This window comes from Rhagoletis zephyria, unplaced genomic scaffold (assembly GCF_001687245.7).
Source record: "Rhagoletis zephyria isolate East Lansing unplaced genomic scaffold, Rhagoletis_zephyria_1.1 Rzeph_scaffold_03186, whole genome shotgun sequence".
Classification (NCBI taxonomy): Eukaryota; Metazoa; Arthropoda; class Insecta; order Diptera; family Tephritidae; genus Rhagoletis; species Rhagoletis zephyria.
In genome coordinates, this window is record NW_016160269.1 from 34,973 (window position 1) to 43,103 (window position 8,131).

Genomic DNA, 8,131 nt, shown 5'->3' on the forward strand with positions numbered 1-8,131 from the left:
ATAAGATTAAAAGCCGTCAAAGTTATTAAAATTTACAGCAAAAAGAGAGCAATAAAAACTAATAAAAAATAGTTATAAAACCAAAATAAGTTATGCTTGCAGTAAAATGACATCAGCTTGAAGAATGTGTCGAACGATTTGAAAGAATTTTGCCCCTGTAAAAAGTCAATTAACAGTAGTTATTTTATTTTACTTTATTTATTTACAAATGCCTCTGTTCGGTGGCAACCGAGGAATATCGTTTAAGCTAAACACATTTTAAAATTTCTTTATCTCCAGCAGTAATATTTTAGAAACTCTACTTTTGTTTTCCACACAATTTTTTCATTACAAACGGCCTCAAGCTTAATAAAAAAAGTAATAATAAATTATTTCTATGGGTTTAAAAATTGTAAAAATTGGTTCGAACGTTGGTAACAGCCAAGGCAAATTTATATAAGGTGGTGTTGTTTAATCAGCTGTGTGTAGCGTTTGATTGTCAAAATTTTATATTTTGCTAGTGAGTGAGTGAAAACGTGAGAGTGTTTGCATTTTCTGTCGCCCTTTTTCATTCGGAGAACAATAGCTGAAATTTGACAATCCCCAGCTAAAAGCAAAAACAAAATACAGCTAATGTTGTATTTGTTGAATCGATACCACCTTATATGAATTCGCCTTGGTAACAGCATTATAAATGAAATGAGAGAATCTCCATCGATCCCACATCTTGAAAACAATTTTATTGAAGTTCCAAAGTGACAAATATGGGTTTTTTTTGCATTTTTCAGCCAAACGGTAAGGTTTATAACAGCAATTCAAAAGTTAGTACAAAATTGTAATTCACACTTAGTGATTCTAATTGTTTGATTTTCGTCGCTTTGGCTCAAAAAATATTCAATACTGGAACCTTTTCTTAAATTATGCAAAATTAGCGACTAATCAATGAATACCTGTAACTACAAATCCGGTTGAACAATATCTTTGACACAGATGATAGCAAATTTAATAAGCTTCACTGGTTTAAAAAGGAATTTAAGATTCGCCAGCTATATCGAAAAAGAACGATTTCAATTAAGCCGAAATGTTCTACTTTCTTATATTTTTACTTCACGTTCGGATTAGTGGAAAGTTTTACATAAAAGTAATATCAATCAGACGAATAGTTTTCTAAAATTGCTCATAATTCACACGGATTCCATCACCTACAATGTTATTGTTTTTATTTCATGCAATGTTATTTAGTTAAACAGAACCATAAATAAGTCATGTAATAGGCATAAGGGCACCCGCAGAGTGAAAGCTGAAATCCGAGCCGAGAATCAAGATGTGAATATCGAGAAATAAGCTCTATGAAATGCATACAGTTTCATAAAATATCGCGCTGATACCGCAGAGCGTACAAATGCGAGAAAACCAGTTTTGAACTATTATTCAGCCGATTATCTTGAGAGGTGGTTGCCAGTGATTTTAATCAAAGTTAGGGATATGGATATTTTAATAAGTGAAGTGTTTTCTCGCCCTGCTCTTTGGGAGCAAAAAAAAATATAAGCTATCATAATCGAATAAAGAAATTTAATTTTTTTTTTGTTAATATTCATTGAAACCTTTTCGGAATATAATCAAAAGTTTCAATTTTCAAGCGGAACTCTTCATATGTTGATGAAATTCACTTCGTCTTTGATTTATTGGTTGAATTCCTGACACTTGCTCCTTAAATAAATATTTCCTACAGAACTTGTATGCAAAATATTTTTAATATAAAAAAATTAAACTAAGCTGATTCTCGCATGCACTCTGTGGTGTGCGGAGCCGCTCAGCTCTGCTTTTCAGCGCTCACTCAGGAAATGTGTGCACGTTATGGAGAACACAACTTTTTGAATTGCTACAGCTCAGAAGTTGGGATTCTTAGAAATAAAAGTGTTGGCACAATTTGTATAGAAGGTAGCATGATTTTCATTTTAGTTTAACCTATTTTCACGATAAACGTTACCGTTGCTTACTGTGGCTGAAAAGTGGAAAAAACTCATATATTTGATATGTGACTTTGAATAAATTTTTATTTTGCAGACCTGGCATCGATGGAAACTTTTCACATTTCATTTACAAGCGTGTTCCTAACATTCGTACAAATTTTCTATGCGTGATTAGTGTAACCTTAAATGTCTAACTTTACTGGGATATCAGAATTTTTTATAAGATCAATATGGGACTTTTTTGTGTTTAATCGACTTAAATTCATCGGAACATTTTTTGATATAACTTAGTAACTTTGGACCACGTGAACCGATTTCGATAATTCTTTTTTTTTTTTCGGAAAAGAGGTACCTCAAGGGCGGTTCCAAACTTGTTTAGATCCTCCAAAATTTGTATATATTTTTTTATATTTATAATCGGCTTGTTTTCGTATATTGTACCCCTTGACCAAGAAATTTTCTTACGGACAATCCACTAGCTTTCATAGGTCATATTTTTGTCAGTGTGCATTATCGTCGTTAAAAGTACAAAACCACGTATCAACAAAATGCAAAACCGCGTATCAAGATAATGCAAAAAAAATTATTTTCTAGAGAGTAAAAACACTATTTCAAAACGGTTCTCTTTTTTGTAAAGCAATCGCATTTCTGGTTAGAATATTTCAGGACGAAAGGATAAAGCTTGAGCCAAGAGCTTGTGTGACCTGATCCAATTTTTGGCAAAAAATAGCAGATACGCGGTTTTGCAGAACGACAAGACGCAGTTTTGTACTTTAAGCGACGATATGTTTGTAAATACATATACGCTAAACAAATATAAGTTTGTTGGTATCTAATGTGATTTTTTTTATAGAGACATTCCTGCTATTCTGCGCTAAAAATTTTAAGAAGAATTTTCCAGTTTCCAGGCTCGCAATGCTAATAGACTCAGAGAATTGAAATATATACCAATAAAAGTTTAGGATTTGTTATTGGTGGCCTTATAATAACTCGTTTTTAACAATTTTACAAATCTCGATGCCTTTTTTATGAAAAAGCTAATTTAACTAAAAAATATATCTTAACTTAGCAAAAGAAAAATGAAATAACAGAAATCAGTTGGCTTTGAATATGCTGAAGGTAAGCAGCAATATAGTGGGGCGCATTCAGCTTAGTAAAGTAAAGACGTTGCTCTACTTTTGATAAATTGAAATATTGGCTGCTCCGTTTCGATTTGAAACATTTACTGATATAAATACTACATACATATGAAAGTGTAGATGTAGGCTAAAAGAAAAGCAAATACAATTTTGATTTATATAAACCACCTGAATCATGCTGAGCTTATGGTTTATCGAATACTCCTCGCATGGTCTAGAGGCACTTTCTTACAAATATCGACCTTGAAATGTTGCACTAGCTTATCTCTTCGCGGTAGAATCAGAATTTTACCTTTTTTAACAAACAGTAACTGTACTATGTAACTATGAATACAGAAATATATGGCGAATATATTACATCCATACAATGAATTTTTATTAGGTTTATTTGAAAGTTATGGTGAGAATGATGTAGAAGGAATTTTTTTATAAAGGACTTTTTCTATATTTGAAGTCTAGATTAGATTATATTGTTAACTAGAGAAGGAGAAAATGTCGCATCTTTTGGCGAAGTGCGATTCAGGTGCCTGCCTTTCAGTTACGGTGATGCTAGGAATCAAAGTCTTGGCCAGTCCGAATTTATACAAACAAGGTGGTATCGGTGGAGCAAAAACAAAAATTACAATTACAAATTATGCTCAAAATCACAGCAAGAAACACCACAAATGCATAAAAAACACAAAATTTCAGCTATTCCGGCAGCGCCACCTTGTATGAATTCGTATTGGTCTGGCCCTAATAGGGCTAAAAATTGTCAAATAAATTTATGTTCCTCGCACTAAATCCTGCATCGTCACTCTAAAAAAAATTGCAAGAAAGCCTGTAAAAATTCTTAAACATTCCAGGAAAGGTGTTTTGATTTAACTCTTGTCACTTTTTCTGGCATGGAGGATTCCGCTTGTTTGTTACCTTTTGCAGTTTTTCAATAATTTTGCCTTCCGCATTCGCCAAACGGAGCTTCGTGGCGGACCGATGAGAACACTCACTATAATACCTACTACTTCATTGCGCATAATTCCACTGTGATCCGGTATCTAAATGAGATAAAATCGGTTTCTGCGTGTGAGCTGAAGGAAGTTCCAATGTTTTTGTGGATCTATCCTCTTTCTGCAAATTGTTGCATAACTTGTCCATTGCTAGCAAAATAAAACATTTTACATAAGGATTATTAAGGTTTTGCAGCTGGTTTAACTCGGACAGTTAACCACCAGAACAGAAGTTAAGTTAGAGCTTGTCAACAAGAATGACTCCTTGAAGAAACGGTTTTATTAACTTTATAGGAAATATCTGGACAAAAAAAAAAACTTGGATGGTCTCCTTTTGGTTATCAGTTAACCCAATCGGACTGCTCAATTTGACTGCAGCTATTTTTGATCTTCATGAATTTCTTACCTTTTTGTATCCCTTGCTAATTAAAATAATATTGATTCCAAAGACTAAAACAACTTAAAACGAAACACAAAATTTAATTTCTTAGTCCTATCATTTGAATGTGCATCATACAAATACCTTTGATTGCGGTAACTAATCTGATATTTCAAGCGTTGACCTCTTTTGAATTGAAATTTTTTAAGCAGCGCAAAGCAATTTCTTGGTGCTTGTAATTGCAAGAACTCGAAAAGCAAAAATAAGCTTACAAAATCTGCAAAAAATTTTATCTTTTAAGATACATCACTAACTTCAAAGCCAAAAAAAAACATCAAATAACAAAGCCTTCGCTGTTCTCATCACCGCTCATTGTAGCTAAAAAAAAATTCTGTCTGATTCTGCAGGCAGCAGAGAAAAAAATATTTTCTAACTTTGCCATTTGGTGTGCCCTACGAAGACCGGTTTTTAGTATGACTAACTTTTATAGCGCATTTCGTATACGTATACAGCAGTTTCTTTTTAGTTTCTTTATAATTTTTGCGCGCACGTAGCATGTGTTGGTAACTTTTTTAGAATCAAAAACAAACGCTGATATTCATGCAATTTTCTGAAAAATTTCATAATTTTTCCTTATTACAACACATCGTACACCAATATTGTTGTTATGTTCTCCATGATTTTTTTTATAAATATATTGTAATTTCTTAAACCTTCTTTCAGTTACTACTCTATAAAATCATTAGAGAAAATTTCACGCTGATTGTCTTAGCTGCCAAAACACTGCTTATAAACTCATAAAAATCTTAGCGGTTGGTTGATTGCTTGTACGAGTGTGGGCACTTAAGTAAATTTGGAAGTGAAATACTAATGCGTTTTATCTTTAATTGGCGGCAAATCGAATGCGGCACCAATTTACCACAACAAAACAAAAAAAAAAACTGCACTAGAAACAAAAGACTTAAGCGAGCAACTCATTCTGTGACAATTCGTGCACCTCTGTGGGCAAGTGGATACTGATTTTAAGCAAAAGTTGTGCATAAAAGTGCATGGAAAAGACAAATAATCTTAAAAAGAGTGCAACAAAATTAGAATTTATATGTATGTCTAAAGTAAGCACTAAATATCTCCTTTTCCTTACAGTTAATTCTATTAGAATGAAAATGTGATTGTGAAATTAGAAAACTCATTTTTTTCTGTTAAAGATCGTGTCAAACAAAAGCCACAAAATACATACCAAGTGACCTTAATTGCGCGACCCCTCCGAAAAAATAGGGAGAAATAACGGTTATTTTCCATAAGCAACATCACGTAAAGTGAAATAAGTTATCAACGTTCCCAGTAAAGCCAACAACGAAGCCGTCAATTTGTGGTCGAATAATAGCCAAAAATCGTAAAAAATTTATACAAAAATTTTGTTCGCGAAACTGCCACTCCAACGAAAGGTGGAAAAGTAAAGCACAATAAAATCATAAGAAGCCTAGTACGGCTGACGAAACAGGGAAGTGCAATTGGAAAATCAACCAATACAGTGAGAAAATCAACAAAGCGCAAAGCACTTGTACGAATTAAATTAGCGCACACAAAGTTGCAGTGCACGAAAAAAAAACATTAAAAATTGTTGGTTCGTTCTTTAATTGCAGCAAGTTAGCCTAAGACTAATTGCATCATCTACCCATTATTAGAAGCAGCTCTTACCGCAATGTTCATTGACCGCAGACTGCCTTCCGTGCATTTGCTTTCGAATAACTATTTTGAAGCTCAACTTTCCAATGCCATTAATATTGAGTGAGGAGCATATACGAGAAATTAAATCATATCGCAAATAACCATCTTTCTGAGATAAAATTATTTCTCTCATAATAAAAATAGGACTTTTACCATACACGCAAGCCGCGTGTTGATGTTTTTGGCTTTTTCTTTGCCACTTCAATTTCTCGAGCTACCAAAATTGCAAAACGTATTAATGGGTTGTACGCAGTAGCAAACAAAGTTTCGTGTTAACAGCCATTTAATTGCTCAAGTCTCGTAGTGGAGGTCAGCTAGATGTTGGTAATTATGGCTATATTTCTTTCTTCTGTAGATTGCCTTTGATATTTTGACTCACACTAAGTGCAGATATATTTTTGTTTTTATATTTTGAGTGTATTAATATTTGTAACAGTACAAACTTTGTTGAACTCGCGGCTAAACAAATTGGTCATTAGTAGGTATTATTTAATTACTGGGAATTTCACGCATATGCCTTTCACGCGCATAAATAACTTGGTAATTATGCTTTTAAATCAGTTCTGCAAAAGTTATTAGATTATTTAAAATAGGAAATTTTCTTTGAAAGAATAACCAGCCAAATAACGGAGGCCTCCTCGGGCGGCTCCGAAAGGAGTTCCAAAGGAGCGTATCCGTCAGAGAAAAGTGCTTACTCAATAATAGTGGATGAAAATATGTGCCTATAGAACTACTTAAATTAGTGAAGAGAATTAGAGAAAGCTCTCTCTTAGATACTCCACTAAGACAGTGCTCGTTCCTGATTTCTGACTAGCCTATGTCATTGCTCAAGTGAATTGCTCGAAAGAATTTTATGAGTACCTTTATGGTTTAATAGAGCCAGTAAACCCCTAAGGCTGAGGCCACGCAATGAGGCAAAGCGACGATCGGCGGAGCGGTGAGCGGCTTAAAATTAAAACATATGGCATGCTATTGAAGTGGTCAGGCCACACAATGAGCGGAATTTCTGAATGGTTGGGCGGCGTGACATCGGCCTTAGGAAAGCAGTCCCATCTCATACCTACTGCTCGGCTGTAGTAGTAAAGATCAAATCATGACTTTTTCATTACTCTCGTAGCCCTAGAAATATACTTTCGCACAACGCTGCAAGCTAAGAAATGGGACAGCCCTGGGCGGGTATAATGCTCACTGACTTTAAGGGCACGAAAGAGTTGCTTGCCAGGAAGGGCGCCGTTTATCTAAGAGATCGTTCAAGACGGTAGTGTAATCCTCGGCAAGTTCATCTACTAAGCTTTCGGTAAGAGTCGAGTTCTCGTCAGGTGGCAAAGACAGAGCGGAATTCAAGATTTGATATAATTGCTTGAACAACTTCCTAAAGCTCACTCTGGCCATTGCTCGATGTACGAAGAGTGTTTGTGAAGACTATACTATACTGGATCATGGGCTTCATTACCGCCAGCTTTGGAGCACCGCATAACGCTTTCTGTAGACTCTGTAGAAGAAATAGAAGGCACTTCTTATGCATGTGTCCCGCATTTCGGAGAAAGCGCTTTAAATCTCTGGGAAGCACCACTTTGAAAACGCTAACAGCTTAGGGGAATTTCCATTGGGAGTCGTAGTACTAGGATTCGCCAGAAAATCGGGATGGTTTAAAAATTGACCTGTGCGAAATCCGAGTAAAATCTTTAGCAGTGCGTCAAACTTAATCAAATAGGTTATTGAAAAGCAAAAGTTAAGGTGGAAAAGCATTTGCATCACACAAAATTATGGATTGAAATTAAGGATGGGAAACCTATTACCTGTGTCATCAATCTTCTTCAGGGCAGTCTCTTCTTTGGGCGTTTGCTTTACTAAATTTAAAATAGTATAAAACCTAATCTGTAGCCTATTCTTCCATTCATAATTCAAATACATATAAATGTATGGCTCGTATTTGGTGGTTTCTGC

The 8,131-nt window shown here is 34.7% G+C and overlaps 1 long non-coding RNA gene across 1 annotated transcript in view; it reads left to right on the forward strand.

The window, feature by feature from the left end:
* The window catches only part of LOC108368565 (uncharacterized), a 9,182-nt gene extending 3,117 nt beyond the window's left edge, over positions 1-6,065 (forward strand). The window contains exon 3 of the long non-coding RNA XR_001848394.1: positions 5,600-6,065. This is a non-coding gene — a long non-coding RNA (uncharacterized LOC108368565). The remainder of the gene's footprint in view (positions 1-5,599) is intronic.
* Positions 6,066-8,131: the final 2,066 nt, after the last annotated feature.